Here is a 19,455-nt window from a genome sequence, read left to right as displayed (position 1 = left end):
TGTGCGCTTAATGGAATTCCGAAAGTCTAAGCTTTACAACGATGTGCCGCATGACCGTATATTTTGAAGGTTTAATGCTTCAAAGTTACAATGACGTAATGCAGCCTCACGTGCAAGGGAGGGGGTGTGCCGTGTACGGCACAGTGTTCCTTATCAGGTTAAATAAACCCACCAAATAATAATGTAGCATATAATATGGAGCAATATATAGAATATGTATATATTCAAAAGCATGTTAAATCATTGAGTCATGTAGCTCAAATGAATCATTAAATTGACTCATCAAAGTGGAAATGAATCAAGCATTCAGAATCTTTGATTGTTTCACAAAAGCTCACTGAAAAAATGATTCATTGAATTTACTCAATATTTTAAGTGGTTGCACACAATTATATATAGATATATGAATTTAGTTGAACTTACTTATTATTTTGAGTTACCTTAGCAAAATTAAATTGAGTTGATCTGAGTAAAGAAATTAGTTAAATTCAGCAAAGCTTCTATTATCATGTTAGTCATACTCAAATTCATAAATATAAATTATACTACAGCAACATCACACATTAACAAGCTAGCCATAACTAACAATCAACTAAAACAGATGCTGATTATGGCACAAACATTTCCAATGTAAATGCTTTTAAATAAAACAGTGTAATGCTTTCTCTTTCAACACTAAATAACTGATAGATATCAATGAGACTCAACATTAGTTCATTTAAAACCTAGAAACCACTTCTTATTTTTCATCAAAACCAAAAACTATATTTTAATGGATTAAATGTGCAAATTTTAATTATGTTAAATTTAATTTGGGTCAAAATAATTTTTTCACTGCCGTTTCTCTTTTTTAAACCATTGATCTAGTCAGACACAATGTTGTATAGTGAAATCAGCAATAACATAATGTTTTATATTTTCATATGTTGTTTCCCCAATGAAACCTGCAGCACATGACACTTGTAAGCATACATGAATGTTTGGTTTGGGCTCTTCCAGGGTCTCTGTTTGATATCAGTGCTGTTCCTGACAGAGCCGCCTGCCCCCCATCATATTTAATGAGGACAAAAGGTCAGAATTTAATTATTCATCCGGGATGTCAGACAATCCCCCAAAGACTGAAGTTTAGAGACACAGACACAGTGAATAATGCATGAAGCATCTCTTCACACCATCAGACTGTTTGTTTGCGCTGTTATTTTTGGATATTTGGTCACTTTGACCGCCAGGATTTCACTCGACCCCTGCTGTCACTTTCTAACCATGAATGTACCTGAAAAAATCCTCTTGCATTAATTATTATAATAAGAGCAAAGAAAGTATATAAGAAACAAATAATTACACATTAATCTTTTAAGGATACATATATGTATGTGTCGATGAAGCAAACATTTTCAATGCAGTTTCATATTTTATGAAGTATAAGGTTATTGAATTAAAAAACTCTAAACAATATGATTTATCCTTTTTTTGGGTGTGTGGACAGACAGCAGTGCTGATGTGATTGTTCAGTATTTTTCTATTTCTTTGTTTTATTTTATTGCCGTATATTGTCCAAAGAGCCACTAAGACTAAATTGTAATGATTCTTGAATATCACACTTTACTGAGTATCAGTAATAATATTTCAACAGGCACCTTGTTCTGTTCTGATCATATGTCAAAGGTCTGTAATAGTGTTATTAAGGTAATCTGAAGATAATAATGACTGATTCTTCTTAAGGTGAACACATGCTATAAAGATGAGGTAGAAGTGTGTTGTTGTGTTATTATGATACAGATGAGATGTTTATTTGACACTATTAAATTAGACACACACGAGAGATTCATATTCACACCGTGTTTAATGAAGCTGTCATAGAGTTGTGCGTTGTCAGGACTTCCGAGGGAGATAATGGTCTTATTTTCTTGTGTGGAGTCGTCCTGTGTGTATTTACTGACAACACTCATTGATCTTGCAGATGTGTGTGTGTGTGTGTAAAGATGGCAGATTTGATCTGATCTTGATAAAAACAAGCAATGTTTCCAGCAGAAGCAGTGATCTGAGAACAGTTGATGTCCATCAGGTGAATTCAGATGTGAAGGCAGGTCACAGATCTGTCACTAGTGATGGGGACGAGACCGCCTATGCCAAGTCCGAGTCAAGAACAAGTCTTTGAAGGGTCGAGACCGAGTCCGTTGGTTTTCAAATAGAGTCGAGTTCGAGTCAAGACCGAGTCTTTGATGAAGCAAGTCTGAGTCCTTTAGGAGTCGAGACCAAGACCATAAAATCATGTCAGTTTTCATATTGATGATTTAATATCACCCCAGTTAATAATAAACAGTTAGGCCTACAGGCTAAGCTAGATTGGGAATTGTTTAGAGGAGCAGTCTTAACGTCTTAATTTGGACTATGCTTTTACTATCATTAAAAAAATCCCTACCACATGCATCATCTTCTGCCTATTTTTCTAGAGATAAATAAACGGCTCTGATGGCAGTAGCTTTGCATTGCACCATGGGATGTCATTTTCAAATGATGCCCATCAACATTGCTTTTATTATTATTGTTATGTGTTGTGTGGTTTTTATATGAACATAAAAAATGTACTGGTCTCGAGGACTTGGTCTGAAATTACGAGCCCTTCTCCTCCCACTGTGGTCTGAGACCGAGTCAAGACCAAGTCTTCAAAGGAACGAGTCCGAGATGAGTCCGGGAAAGCAAAAATCGGTCTTGAGACCGATCTCGGAAAACTCGAGTACTACATCACTATCTGTCACAGATGATAACAGACAGGAGAAAATAACAGCAGGTGTATTGTGGCGTCCACATACAGTAGATTACATACAGTTAATGCAAAGATGCAAATAGACACGAACTTGCGCGGGGCGATGCGAATGACACAAATTTGGCTGCAGGATTGCCGTGAAAACACTAAAGCACTAAAAATCATGATCCCACCCTCCATTCAAATCGCCATCCAATGCCACGCCTCCTTCAAAACACATGAACAAGCACAGACCAGAAGCCCATTCATGTCTCATTTAACAGTAAGAAAACTTTGCAGTACAATGTGAATAGCATAATCAAAATTATAAACATAATCAACTGTTTTAAATCGGAATTACATATAGGATGTTTTCAGTTTGCTTGCACTTTTGAAAACATAAATATTGTCACGCTAATTCGTAAAGGTACACAAACTACATAAACAACATAATGTTTCATTAAAGTAGACTACACTCTAAAAAATATTGGGTTGTTTTTAACCCAGGGCTGGGTTGTTTCAACATGGTTGATTAACAATAACCCAGAGGTTGGGTAATAACCCATTTTTTGGGTCATTTTAACCCAGAAATGTGTTCTGTCCAATAGTTACCCAGCCCTGGGTTTAAAACAACCCAATATTTTTTCGAGTGTATCTGAATCCATCTAAATAAAATCAAATTGCATGCGCACCTTACCAAAATAAACATGACCCTTTCAGACCCTTTGCCTCCTGCAGATGTTTTCATCTCGTGGAAAGCAGTAAAGTTACCGATGTTTATTTGGGTTTTTGCTCTTTGTTTTGCTGTTATTGTTTTAAAAGATGTCTTTGGTTTTGTGGCTCCTGTGAACATAGTGATTGCTATCAGGATGTGAGGAGACTTTCAACCAGCAAAACTAAAAATGTAAAATGTCTTTAAATTGTTTTTATTTGAGATTTTGGGTTTTCATAACTCGTGTCTAATGTGATACTTTAAAGGGGACATATGATGAAAATCTGACTATTTTCATGTTTAAGTGCTATATTTGGGTCCCCAATGCTTCTATCAACCTAGAAAATGTGAAAAGATCAACCCAGTAAGTCAACTGCTGGTAGATCCCATTACTGTAATTCTATAGGGTAAAGCATTTTTGTCCATCTGAAAGACATTTCGCTGTGTCATGGCACCAAAAGATTAATAACATGACATTTTTTGCTCAGGTGATTTGTCCTCAAAAATGTAGATTAATAGGAATGCTAATGGTTATATGTTCATGGGTTTATAAAGGCTTAGTCAAGTCACTAATGTGGAGATGTTGATCATTTGATGTGTGATAGCATGAGTGTGACATTCACAGAATAACATAATCCCAAACTTCGTTTGTTCGTTTGTTATTTATCCTATAAATCTGCTGCTTTTTAGGTACTGACGCAATACAATAGTAAAACAAATCAAATCCACATTACTGCATGACTTAAAATACTGTCACAGTCCTGTCTTGTGTTTCTCCAGTCCATGTCTCTTATTTTGAAGTTCTGTTCTGTCTGCCATGTTTTGTAGTCTGTTGTAGTCCTTTTGTTCATTGGTCGTGTCGTGTGTTAATTGTTTCCCAGTTGTGTCCTATCATCCCTGATTACTATGTGTATATAGTGTTTCAGTCGTCCTTTATCAGTCTTTGTTGGATGTTTGTGTTACTCTGTTCTGTGGTGTCCGTGGATTATCTTGTTTGCCGTTTTGACTTCTTTGTTTTGTGGCTTAAGTTTATTTATTAAAGTTTGCTTGCGTATGGATCGGCTGTCTCTGCCTGCCTGCCTACATCCCAACGTTACACAAAGTTGTTCCAGGTATAGATGACTGCATCTTTCAATGAAATGTCCACTTCAGGTGTTTGATTTTTGGATTTTTCAAAGTTATGAACACAAATGAACCCTTACAAAAATGAACCACGCACTGGAAAACATTCTGTGGTGCCTTTTTAATTTTTTGTTTAGTCAACAATGATTTACAAGTCTTTTTAAATAAAGTTCACCCAAAAATGAAAATTGTGTTTTTCAGCAGTGTGTTCACAATAATTTATCAAAATATCTTTTGTGTTCATCAGAAAAAAGAAATTCATACAAGTAAAAAAAGAGGATGAGAAAATGATAGGGTGGCCATTCGTGCCAGTTCTGCCGGACACGTCCCAAACATGTTTTCGGGTGCGTTCTCCGGAAGTTGTGTTGGTCGACCACATGCGTCATCAAGGTTTAATATTTCCGGTTCAATTTCAGAAAAGCAACAGTTACATTTCAAAATGAGAATACAACTACAATGATTGTATGTCTTAGAAAATTAAGATTTCTGTATTTTAACTGAAACGTTAGAACCTCGATGACGTATGCGGTCGATTAACGTGATTTCCGGAGAACGCACACGAAATCCTGTTCGGAACGTGGCCGGTGGAACTGGCACGAATGGCCACCCTAGAAAATGACGTTTGGGTGAACTATCCCTTTAACTTACTAATTGTTTATCTTGACTTGAGATGAGTTGTTGTTGTTGTTATTATAACTTATAAAATTGTTGAAATAAGTAAACTTAATTTTGTAGCAAAGTTGTCTCCTCTCTTGTCAAGATAAATAAGTTGAAATGACTTGTAAATCTAAGTTGATTAAACAAAACATTTTAAGGCATCAAAGAATTTTAAAGTTTTTTTTTAAGTGTAGTTACCATGTTTTTTTTGAGTATTGATTACTATTAGCTAGGGCTGTAAAGATTAATCGTGTGTCCCATTAAAAATGCTCAAATCGATTCTGAATCGCAAGGCTGCGATTCTGTGTTTCATGCACAGCTTGTGTGTGTACTACGGTGCTTTTGTCAGTAGGAAGTCCTTATCAGTCTAAAATCATTATGTCGTTTGTAACGTGCATTTAAAAAAGCAACACTCGTTAAACAAAATCATTAAAAATATACTTTATTTTGATGAAAATACCTGAAACTATTTGAAAAACAGCGATTATAAATATTCCTGTATACGTTTCCTGGAATAGTTTTTGTAATGCTACTTCTCCTGTGGCACAAAGGGAGTTTCTGCACGAGAGCGCCCCCTGGCTTTGGGATGTGCTGGGATTTCACCGTAATTCATAAAAAATTCATTCATTGAGGTGAATTATTTTGCACGCATTTGCACGATAAATCGTTACAGCCCTACTATTAGCCAAACCATGTTTTAAACTGTAGTAAAAACGGTACATTTTTTGTTTGTGTTTAAGTACATTTGTGCCATTGTGCGTTCAAAATCATGGCATGCCTGACTTATGCTGTCCTTGCGGTTTAATTTGAATAAAACACAGCTGACTAAAACAAACATACAAAAGGTAGAGTAATGACTGATCAAATGACATCTGTAAGTCTCTGCCTTCTGTAAACAAGAAGTTCTTTAGGGACCTCAAACCGAACATGACCGTTCCAACACAAACATGCAGCGATATGTATTACAGGTTATACAGAAATGTATGGGCAGAGGTGCATGAATGCAATGAGCCTGTGTATTAAATATTTGCGTAATGATCATGTCTTTCATCCATATATCCAACCTTGTCTCATGATTGAACATGACTGATGCTCACAGCTGTGAAAGATTCAATGGCACATTATGAATATATTTACTTCATAAAAATCATCTATAGCAGTTATTTATCAGGTTTTATAAGCTGACAGTAATGTGATGTGTGAAATTGTCTCCAGTCAGTGCAACTCCGATGTTAAAGTGTAAAATGTGATTATCTGACGCTCACACAAGCAGAAAAGATTTATGTTGATTTTTTTTTTTTTCTGTTCATGAACAAGCATCTTTTTAATGTGCTTGCACAAACTGATGTTTTTTTTACTAAACACCAGAAACACTGTGGCATTGTTTGCGTTTTACTCCATTTTCCGTGCACGTTAAGAGCTCTCTCGTGCAAAATGAAAACTACAAACCCTCTCATACGAGGAAAAGCACACAATGCGCATATTAATGTGAAACTATGATGATAATGATAATAATAACTTTTGCCAACTATCGTCATGAAAGCCCGCTATCGGCCATCTGTCTGACTATTATCGATACGCAATAGTATTGTCTGTCGGCACGACAACACTAGTCTGTACTGTAACTGGCGCTATAAAATTAATCTATCACGACAAACTATATATTGTTGGAAAGATCTAAGAATGTAGTTTACATATTTCAAAACCTTTTACCAGTAATAATAATGCAGTAACTGTAATTTATTAATTTGTGACAAGATTATGCAGCTAACCTCACAGCAAACCAACACATACCTCAGTTTTTTGATAATTTTATGTATTAAAATAATCCTATATTGAATTTTTTATTTATTGCAAATGTAAACCGCTATAAAAAATATATTCACCTACCGACACTTCCATATAATTTTTTTTAAATGTCGTCTTTAAAACCACAAAATTAGCTTTTAGATCAAAAAATGCCTTTTCACCACCCCCCCACTCAAAAAGGGCTACACAAGTTAAATGGTTAAAATTTTAATAAACTCATTATGTTATCAGTGTGAGATTCAATAATCTGGTTTACTTTGAATTGCCTCAGTTATTTTGTTTTTTTAGTTCTCAGGGACACGTGCAAGTAATAATTGATAATGGGGCTTTGATGCATTTGAAAGTCTTACACACCCAAAGTGGTAATGCGGCACAACGCGTTTCTGGTGTGCATTATTTTCAAATAATTCAGAGGACTTGAGTCAATTATTCCTCTTATACCACGGTTACCACAAACATTGCTCTGATGATTATTTTAAGACATTTGACAGGTCAGGTGTGCGGTTTACAGAAAATAATCAACACCCATTAAAACATTTCTCAACCAATCAGAATAAAGCATTCAACAGACCCATGGTATAAGATCAGTTATACAATACCTGTCCATAAATCATTTGATATGTTATTTTTGTGTATATCACAATGAATGTTGCTCTTTCTGTAAAAGTGATGCTTGCTTTAATAAACAGGCCAGAGGTCACTACCCAAAGTCATCATTAATACCTTGGGTGTGCGTTATTTTTGAATAATTTGTGATTAATTGTACCTTACATTTTGTTTATCTTAGTAAATGAACAAAATTATCCTAAAACAAAATCTTTGGTGTCTACATCATAAACACATATGACATCATTGCACTAGAGTCTACAGCGAGGATGTTGAACGATGTTAAGCAGGTCTTGATGCACATACTAATAATTCATCAGGAAAAGACATTCAGGGATATTTCTGTGTAACATTATTGCAATATCTCTTCAGACTTTTTAAACTATTTAATGAAACAACTTCAAGGTTACAGGTGGTCAATGGTGAGAATTGATCATGTGTCACTAACACACGTGAGCCGCTTGTTTAAACACGCATGGCCTTCAGATGACGGCTGTTGTATGTGGTGTGAGGACAACATGTTAGTCAGGACTTAGTCAGGAGTTATAGACGTTATACTGTAATTTATACTGAGAATTTATCTTGACTTTAACCTCTGTTCATATGCATGTATTTACAGAACACAAATACAATAACAATATATAAAACAAAGCAACAAACATTTCACTCGCATGTAAGATATACTGTCTTAGTAAATCATCTGAGGTCTGTGATGTTTTTGTTGGTATTTTCTCTTATATCTTTTGTCTGTCTATGCTATATTTTAGTTTAATGATTGGATATAATGGGACAATGTGTTTTATGTTCCTAAAATACAGATTATAGTTTACACTACCAAGCATGGGTTCATATATTTGCATTAACATGTCATCGTCTGATTTAAATGTTAGTAAAAATCTTGTTAAACACCGTCTAGATAAATGTGTTTAGTTAATTTTAGATGTATTTTTTTTTTAAACTCATCTGACAATACTGCATGATAATGAATGATAACTGCATTATTATTTATGCGCAGTTTATGTCTAAAGCACCATCAGAATCTTACTATACATGATGTGTAAAAAAAGCTTCAGTGTTAAGCATCTTTTATGAAAATAAATGTCATGTAAATACCTTTAAACAGAACTGAACGGCCGTCCTCTCTTTACGGTGGACCTTTAGTCGGTGTTATACTACAGGCACTGTGTGATGGTGAATTATGATGGAAATGGATTACTGTGGTCTTAAAAGGTCTCCTGAGCAGATGACAGATGATTGTGGTGGTGGCCCACTTGCTCTTCTGTTCTGGTAACCTGTGTGGTGTCGGGTGTAATGAAAAGCAGTTTATCCAGGAGTGGAGTCGCCCGCCCTGAAACTGTGATTTTGATGGGGTGTGTACTGTAAAATTACAGTGGCAGAAGTGAGAGAGTCGTGCAGAGAGGAGTTATTTTACCCCTGCTGATGCTGCGCTGCAAACACACAAACCCATACTGTAAACACATGACTACAGACACATCACACGTGAAAATCTGAAAAGAGAAATTCTGTTGGATTTCCTGAAACAAAAGAACATGGTTAGGTTTTATGATATTTTTTTTTAGTTTGTTGGCATTGACATCGGGTTGTTTGTTTTCACATAATGACTCAAGGACATGCAATGACATTGACCTACTGTAAGTATCTCTAATATCCGTAAGCAAATTTTGATTTGTCTGTTGTGTACCAGAGCAAATATACAAACAAACTGCAAACTAATGATTGCATTTGTCTGACTATCCATCCAAATGAGGAGGAGGACTGTAGATAGATGGGAAGGTAAATAGATGAGCAGGATGTGTAGGCAGATACATAGACAGTATTATGGGTAGCTTGATAAATTGATAGATGGGTAGATAAATATAGATGTGTGTGTATGTGTGTGTGGGTGGATGGGTAGGTATATGGGTAGATAGATGGACGTCTGGGTGGATGGGTAGGTAAATGGGTAGATAGATGGACGTCTGGGTGGATGGGTAGATAGCTGGACGTGTGGGTGGATGGGTAGGTAAATGGGTAGATAGATGGACGTGTGGGTGGATGGGTAGATAGATGGACGTGTGGGTGGATGGGTAGGTAAATGGGTAGATAGATGGATGCCTGGGTGGATGGGTAGATAGATGGACGTGTGGGTGGATGGGTAGGTAAATGGGTAGATAGATGGACGCCTGGGTGGATGGGTAGATAGATGGACGTTTGGGTGGATGGGTAGGTAAATGGGTAGATAGATGGACGCCTGGGTGGATGGGTAGATAGATGGATGTGTGGGTGGATGGGTAGGTAAATGGGTAGATAGATGGACGCCTGGGTGGATGGGTAGATAGATGGACGCCTGGGTGGGTGGGTAGATAGATGGACGCCTGGGTGGGTGGGTAGATAGATGGACGCCTGGGTGGATGGGTAGATAGATGGACGCCTGGGTGGGTGGGTAGATAGATGGACGCCTGGGTGGGTGGGTAGATAGATGGACGCCTGGGTGGATGGGTAGATAGATGGACGCCTGGGTGGGTGGGTAGATAGATGGACGCCTGGGTGGATGGGTAGATAGATGGACGCCTGGGTGGGTGGGTAGATAGATGGACGCCTGGGTGGATGGGTAGGTAAATGGGTAGATAGATGGACATGTGGGTGGATGGGTAGGTAAATGGGTAGATAGATGGAAGTCTGGGTGGATGGGTAGGTAAATGGGTAGATAGATGGACACCTGGGTGGATGGGTAGATAGATGGACGTGTGGGTGGATGGGTAGATAGATGGACGTGTGGGTGGATGGGTAGGTAAATGGGTAGATAGATGGACGTGTGGGTGGATGGGTAGGTAAATGGGTAGATAGATGGACGCCTGGGTGGATGGGTAGATAGATGGACGCCTGGGTGGATGGGTAGATAGATGGACATGTGGGTGGATGGGTAGGTAAATGGGTAGATAGATGGACGTCTGGGTGGATGGGTAGGTAAATTGGTAGATAGATGGACAGTATTATGGGTAGCTTGATAAATTGATTGACGGGTAGATAGATAGATGTGTGGGTGGATGAGCAGGTAAATGGGGAGACGGGTGGATAGATGGATGGGTAGATGGGTGGGTAGTTAGATAGGTAGGTAGGTAGGTGGGTAGGTAGATGGGTGGGTGGGTGGGTAGATGGGTGGGTATATAGATAGACAGTATTATGGGTATCTTGATAAAATGATAGATGTGTAGATAGATAGATGTATGGGTGAATGGGTATGGAGATACATAGACACTGTTATGGGGAGCTATATAAATTGATAGATTGGTAGATAAATTGATTCGTGGGCGGATAGATAGATGGGTAGATTGATAGACAGTATTATGGGTATCTTGATAAATAGATGGGTAGGTAGATATGTGGATAGATAGATAAATGCATGGGTGTATGGATAGGTAGATGGGTTCATAGACAGTATTATGGGGTGACCATACGTGCCATTCTTCCCAGACGCGTCCTGGCCAGGATTTTGGGTGCCTCTTCCAGAAGTTGTATTTGTCGACCGCACAAGTCATCAAGGTTCTGACATTTCAGTAAAAAACATAATACACACAATCGTAGTTTCATTCTTACCTGTAAATTTTCTGAAATAGAACCTGAAATAATAAACCTCAAAGACGACAAATTTGACTTCCGGAAGACGCACCCGAAGCTTGGCCAGGACGCGTCCGGGGAAGAATGGCACATAGGTCACCCTATAGCAGTGGTTTTCAATCTTGTCCTAGGGGACCCACTGCCCTGCACATTTTGCATGTCTCCCTTTTCTAACACACCTGATTCAGATCATCAGCTCATTAAGGGAGAGATCCAAGAACAGAACTGGGTATGTCAGTTAAGGGAGACATACAAAATATGCAGAGCTGTGGGTCCCCTAGGACAAGATTGAAAACCACTGCCCTATAGTATTATAGACGTAGATATGTGTAATAGGCTAGATGTCTTACGAGGGAGTCTCTAACATCATCGCCTGGCGGCCATCTTACCTCAGACAGCTCGCTCACTGGTAGCATTGAGTCCTTACAAACATTATTAACGTGGCTATAATTCTGGATGCTTTAACATGTTTCATGAAATATTTTTTTTTAGTACAAGTATGCAGTGTCATGGGTACATCTTTGACGTTTATAACAAACCAAACCATTTGAAAGGTAGAACGTTAAGCAAGTTATGGTCTATTAAAAGTACCTGCACCATTAAACTCAATGCTAAGAGTGAGCGAGCTGCCTGTGGTAAGATGGCCGCCAAATGCAGACGTTCCACTCAATTGGCCAGCAGCGCGGGCAAGACATCTAGCCTTTATACATCTATGATTATAGGTAGCCAGGTGAAAAAGTAGTACACTTCCACAGTGTACTTAAAGTGCTTTATTTTCGCACACTAATTTGGTACTTCATATACTAAAAATTCATCTTATGTACTTCTTCAAATGTTTTTAAGATCATAAGTGCACTTATTTGTGCTATTTTGAAACACCATGAATATGAACTAAAATGTGCTAAAAATGTATTTACAAAATGTGTTTAGGTACCACTTGTAGTAAACTTGAACCCATATTTGTATGAAAGTGTTCAAGCTTAATACAAGTATTAACTAAATACATTTTTTTTTTACAGAGATGGTATGTTAAAAGTGCATTTTAGTTCATATTCATGGTGTCTCAAAATAGCACAGAGAAGTACACTTAGGTAATCTTAAGAACATCTTAAGTACTAAAGATGCATTTTTTTGTATATTAAGTACAAAATTAGTGTGCACAAATAAAGCACTATGGAAGTGTACTACTTTTGCACCTGGGTAGATGGATAAATTATACAACAGAATTTTTGCATCTTTTGTCTTTGAAAGAAGGAAGTTAGAGGGAATGTGAGCTTTATGTGTTCTTGGTTTTGAATGAATCTGAATTTAATTAAAAGCATTAATTATAATGTTAGAAATGTGAAGACAGAAGCCAGTTATATTTTGGTTTTATCATATTAATATTTAATGTGCTCACATTAGAATTCATGATCACGCTAAAGTCAAACGAATCCTCTTAAAGTCAAGCATCCTCGGGTTCTGTCGCCTCCGGGCAGCACAGAAAGAGCGCTGAGCGCAGACACACGTCTCTATTGTGAATGTACACTTGGCAGGGACAGGCCGTGCTTCATATTGACTCATGAGATTGGCACCGGGCCACTGGATTGTAATTTAGAAATCCCTTCTGATGCATGCCAGCACCGAGCCCATGCCACAGACACGTTCTGATTTATGAGGCCTATTTTTAACAAACTGGAAATGTTGCCGTGCTGCCAGGTTTAACATTCCTGAAAGAATTCAACAGGCGAGATCAGCAGGTTGTTCATTTATATGACGATGTATCATTTCATTTGTTTTAATTCCTTCAGAATGGGAGAGAAAGGAGTAAGTTGATTCAGGGTTTTTGGCAAATGAATATAAGTCAGTCATTAATAATTCATTAGATTTCAGGCCTTGCTCTGTTTTCAGTTTTTAGTTTTGTACTCAAGCACTGTATGCTATGCAATCTCATTTGTTTATCAGATGTGTTTTGATCAGTTTTGGCGGATGTGTTGTGCATCAGTACCCTGTTCTCATTAGATTTACCTTTCATTTGCACTGATTTTATAAAGCGTCAATGAAGGATTGTAATGGCATTTCCACTACTTGATTTTATTCTTTATTAGCTCATAATGAAATGAACATACTGTAATTGTGATTCTCTCCTCTAATCTGTTATATGGTAGTTTAATAGGTTTAAGTTTTGCTGATACTAGTCCTGTGAGGTTTTGAGTGTGAATCTTATTATAATAAACACTATTTGTGCACGAAAACCTAATTCATTCATCATCTCTTTACACCTGCTGCTGATAGTTGCTGTAAATACATCATTCTGCAGATAAAGAGGATCTTTCTCTCTTCACGGACTTTAAAGAGTAGCTGTGCATGTATATGTATACTGTAGCTGCGTCCCAATTCAAAAGCTGTGACCGTCTAAGGATGCGACCTCAGAAGTCTGCAAAGAGAATTGAGATGAGACAGTCGAGGTTTCGGTGGATTCATATGTTGCGTCACCTGCTGTAAACGTCCGCTGTATGTGCCTGTCAGTGTGACACAGTGGAGACGTTTCTGACTTATTGAAATAAATATGGAACCTGAAAAATATTCATTTCATTTTAAAAATAAGACACGTTGTTGTAGAAGAAACTTTTGTGAACGTTAGCGTCTCTTTAATCATAAACCCTTTCAACACGTGTGCAGCAGGCACATATTGACATGATGCATGGGGTTCACATTATGCAATAAACACATATTTTGAATTAGTGCTAGTGATGTAGTACCCAAGTCCGGTTCCGAGACCCATTTCTGCTTTCTCTGACTCGTCTTGGACTTGTTCCTTCAAAGATTCGGTCTCGGACCACAGTGAGAGGAGAAGGACTCGTAATTTCAGACCGAGTCCTCGAGACCAACGCATTTTTTTATGTTTATATAAAAAACACACAATACGATAATAAAAAAATGCTATGTTGAAGGGCATTATTTATATATATATATATATATATATATATATTACATATTACATATATTATGTAATATATATATTACATATATTATATAAATGACATCCCATGGTGTAATGCAAAGATTTTGCCATCAGAGCCGTTTATGTATCTCTAGAAAAATAGGCAGAAGATATGGATTTTTTTTTAATGATAGTAAAAGCATAGTCCATATTAAGATGTTAAGACTGCTCATCTAAACAATTCCCAACCTAGCTTAGTCTGTAGGCCTAACTGTTGATTATTAACTGGGGTTAATCATGAATATGAATAACATGTTTTTATGGTCTTGGTCTTGACTCAGACTTGCTTCATCAAAGACTTGGTTTTGCCTCAGACTCAGTCTCGACCCGGTCTCGACCCTTCAAAGACTCGGTCTTGACTCTGCATAGGTGGTCTCGTCCCCATCACTAATTCGTGCCCCTCGTAAAAGAAGTCACTGGCCACCACTAGGTTTATATAAAATATCCGGCCGTTGCATTCAGCCGTTACAGGTACGCAATAATTCCTTAACATTGCAGAGAAATAAGGACGCATTTTGAGGCTTCATTTTAAGCAGGACAGCTTTACTATCCTTCAGTCACGCTGCTGTGACGCACACTCAGTCTTGGATTACAGCCTTTAAAGGTCGCAGACTTTGAATTGAGACCCAGATTGTACTGTGTGTGTCTATAGTGTTATGTGATTGGTTGTGAGGTCATCATTATTCTGATAATTATTGACTTGACCTTGTGCTTTGTAAAACATTTGAGGTAGTCATGACAACAGCATCATGTGCCGTCCTATTGGTCAGTGGGACAAACACGCTTCAGTTGAGATGCACAAATCAGAAGTAGGGGTGAGCGGGACAAAAACTAACGCAGGATTAATTCTCCTAGGCGTTTTTTTCATCCCCTGGAGAGTCCGCCATCTTTGGCTTAACTTACTACTTTACTGCATATGTTACATTTTTACTATGCTCGCTTTTCTATGCTTTCCTACATCTATTAATGTAAAACTGCTTTGAAACAATTAACAATTATGAAAAGCGCTATATAAATAAAATTGAATTGAATTAATTGTAACACAGCTACTTTATATATTTCTACAGGCCCGATCAATCTGTTTCTCTTACTGTCAGAAGATCTCCTGTGAATCTGTGAAAAGTTTTGATGTGTTTCGGTTAAGATATTAAACAAATAGTGTTTTGGAGGTAAATTTCTTCATCTTATGTTTGTTTTATTTCTGAGTAGGGTGTGTAAGTCACCAAATCCAACCTTATATTATTTTAATCACTGTCTTGTTACCTAAAACATAAAAGCATTTTGAAACATGTCAGCAACTCCTAGTAACTGATAGCTGGGATTGAAAGCATTTTACACAGCGGGGTTAGTTGTCACACAGTCTCAGGTATACAATGATAATGAAATGAAAACAATGTAAATACTATTCATTAAAATGATAACTGTTAATACAATATCAGGAGAAATAACTCACTATTATGATTTCTTTTGTCCTAATTGCTGCAAATAAAAAAATCTATTTATATGCGTTAATGCATGCTACAAGGATGTTTAGATGTATATTTAGGTATATATTGAAATCATTGTCACTTTGTGTTGGGCTTAGATTTGGGGTTTGGGTTAGGATGTCATTTTATGTATTGGTTTTTACATTGGTTTTTTAAAAACTATTTTCGGTTGGGGTTAGGATGTCTGAAATGTAACAAAGCCATGAACATGAATAAATAAATCAAATATTTTGTGACTATAACACGACTTAGCCTTGAGATTTAGTTGCAACCAATAGACAAGATCTAAATCACAAGCGGAGCAAACTATTATATTTTGCTGAAAGATTATGAAAACAAACTTTTTATCTTTGGAATAACTCACACACGGATGAATCATTTATAACTGATTAAAGTAAACCAAATTTATTTTACATCGTGATGACTTTAAAGTAAGAAAAGCTTGTTTCTTCATTTCATTTATTGTTTAGCTTCATGTTGGTTTTAGGGAATTGTGAGGATTATAACATTCAGAAAACATCAGAATCCGACTATGAATCAATAAGAGCGGCGCTGGACTAACAGTAGATATTATTGTTTCATCAATCCCAGAGGACATGAGAGAGAGGCACAGTATCTGGGTCAACACCACTGACCAAATATAAAGTGCTCCTCTTTTCCTTTAGTTTTTCTATATTAACTCATTGTGATACGATGATGCTCGGGCAGAACTGAAGAGTTGAATTGTTTAATTGAGATGAACACAACGTTGTTTAACAGTAACACATTAAAGGTGACATAGAATGATTGAACGGGGTATTTATTCTTGTTCTGTGATGTGACATGGAGACAACAACATTTAGGCTGGGTCTGTAATGCTTTAGAAGCCTATTAAAAACTTCTCTCAGAAAGCTGTATTAGGGTGGGGGGTTTTAAATGCGTGGTTTTGCATCTATTTGGTGACCTTAACTCGCAACCTCATTATGAAATGCAAGCACTTGACACTGATTGTAAAGAATGTAAACTTTGCCATCTTCAGAACATGGACAGACCATAATTTTACAGATAGAAAAGCACACCTCGAAACGCGACACCGCCATTTCACCCTTGCGAACACTGCTGCAGTTTACTTCCCGTTGGAGGTGAGAGGTCGGATGTATGCAAATTATTTTGAAAGGGAGGGAATTGAATTCGAGTGGGGGGACAGTGAGATGTTTTTTACGTAACATGTATCCGTTGTTCAGATTGGGCCATTTTCGGTGGACATTTCTAAAGGAGGAATTTCTATGAAACTGAGATGTTCAGAATGTTTAGCACTTTTTTATTTGTTCGTGAATGCGGGTAGATTACCATTATCCAGCTAAGACAAGGTAAACCTTTTTTTCATTCCTTGTCCCCTTTAAATCAACAACGTCAAACATTTGTCTTGTAAAATGAAAAAAATGACATTTACAACAAGAATGTGCACTGTAGTTTTTTGAATGTAAAATTTGTTATGTGAAAATGAAAGCATGGAAATAATTTTAAAGCAAACATTAATGTTTCAAGGTCTTAAAGATAAAACTTTTATAAATCTCTGTATTTTGTTAATGCTTTTTGTTGTTTGATAGAGAAAAAATGCTCACCTCACTGCTGTGATGCTGGGATCTGGGGTGTGGTTGTCAAGGTGTTGCTATGCAGTACATCCTGAGATGTTCTGGTCTCGAGTTATGTCTTGACTTTCTCTTTGATTTTAAGTTTATGGGACTTTTTGCCCATATGTTTGGTTGTTTGTGGGTCTGATTGCAAAGTAACAAAAGAAAAAAATGTTCAGGGTTTCTTGTTTTGAATGCAACAGCACTAAACAAAATCAAATAAAATGTGTGCCTTGTCTAACTGAAACAGGTTAATAGAACACAATTTTTTGATTTTATCATGTTCAACCCACTTATTTTTTTATACATTACATTAAAGGAACACGCCCACATTTTGGGAATTTAGCTTATTCACCGTATCTCTCAGAGTTAGATAAGTCCATACAAACCTTTCTCATCTCCGTGCGTGCTGTAACTCGGTCTGATGCAGCCCCCGCTAGCTTAGCTTAGCACAAAGACTGGAAGTGAACCGAACTCTCTGCTCCTTACAGGGGGCTTCAAAGTAGCAGTGCTTTGCCTTCGGAGAATATAGTTCCCAGTATGTATGCTGTTAAAAGATGGCTGTGTCTCGTATCACCTTGTTATTTGTACACGGTGTGACTATACAAACCACAACACATAAATAGGAAAATGTTTGCGTTATTTTGTCACTTACTGGGAGCAGTTTGCTAGCTGGAGCCATTCACTTCCAGTCTTTGTGCTAAGCTAAGCTAGCGGGGGCTGCGTCAGACAGAGTTACAGCACGCACGGAGATGAGAAAGGTATGTATGGACTTATCTAACTCTGGGGGATACGGTAAATAAGCTTAATTCCCAAAATGTGGGCGTGTTCCTTTAACTTAATCATTTTGATTTCATGAATGATTTTTGTTAATTTTAATTTTCTGTTTTTCCCAGCATGCTTTTGCGTTTGGAGAGAAATTTTTAAAATGAAGTGTTATTTTATGCATGTTTAGATAAAAAGAAATACTTTATAGTGTTTAATGTTTGTTTATCTTACCGATTTTTAAAAGTTTGTTATATTTTTCCGAATTGGTTGGTTATCATTGTGTAGAAGAGCGGTGCTTGTGGTTAAGTTGTGGATGTGAGGTACTTCTCTCAATAAGCACAAACTGTGTTACTGTAATCAGTTTCTTCTCTCATTCTCATCCTATGTGTCATATGTTATTGTTAGTATTAGCATACCAACATTTAGAAACTGAACAAACCAGAACTAATTGTGTGGAAATGTTTTCCTTAACTGAACGTTTAATTTAAAATTAATGAACAAGATATTTTTATGACCAAGAAATGTAAATTGATTAAGTTGGTGCAACAAAAGATTATTTATTTAAATTAAATTATTCTATTCTTGTCGTACAAGCCTGAACTAATTTTCCTTCATTAAATGGGTAAATGGGTAATACAGTGATGTATTTTAGTTTCAGTTCATAAACATTAACATGACCCTTGATGCGGTGTAACAGTATATCTCTCTACATTAATACTGCAGTCGATACAGATCTGTGTGTTAAGAAACCTGATGTCATAAACCGCTTTCATTAGCAAATGCAAAACTCAAATACAGATTGTTGTTAGGTCACACGCTTTCAGTTCACCTCTGTTGTGTTAGATTTGAAGAGGTTTTGTTAAATTTAAGTGTGAGAAAGTCAATGATGCGTATCAAGCTGTTTGTTAATAACACATGGAGTCTTACACAACTAAAGAAGAATATCACAGAGACTTTGAACATTCTGTTTCCACTTTTACAAGGTGTTTCGACATATTGTGTGTTGTCAGTGTGTGAACACAACCACCCTACAATGAAAAAATCCACCCACTCCCCCTTTATAATCCTCATTATATCAAAGCAGTCCCATTAGAGATGCTGTTTTGATTCTTTTGTTAATGTGATGTCACACTGATAAAGTCCTGCCCACAACCACTGACTGACTGGTTAATTTTACCCAAAAACTTTTCTAATGTGTTTGTCAGCACACTGTAGCCCTAAAGATACTATTTTATCAGACTGCATCACAAGAATCACATCTATTTTAAACGAAAGCAGCAGCTCATTTGCATTTAAAGGTACACTTTTGCTCCTGTCCAAATAGTGCTATTTTG

The 19,455-nt window shown here is 37.0% G+C and overlaps 1 protein-coding gene across 1 annotated transcript in view; it reads left to right on the top strand.

The window, feature by feature from the left end:
- The window catches only part of chst8 (carbohydrate (N-acetylgalactosamine 4-0) sulfotransferase 8), a 181,870-nt gene that overhangs the window by 12,257 nt on the left and 150,158 nt on the right, over positions 1-19,455 (top strand). The window lies entirely within an intron of this gene.

This window comes from Paramisgurnus dabryanus, chromosome 9, assembly GCF_030506205.2.
Source record: "Paramisgurnus dabryanus chromosome 9, PD_genome_1.1, whole genome shotgun sequence".
Classification (NCBI taxonomy): Eukaryota; Metazoa; Chordata; class Actinopteri; order Cypriniformes; family Cobitidae; genus Paramisgurnus; species Paramisgurnus dabryanus.
The sequence above is the reverse complement of the archived record's forward strand: the minus strand, read 5'-3'. Positions and strand labels throughout refer to the sequence as shown.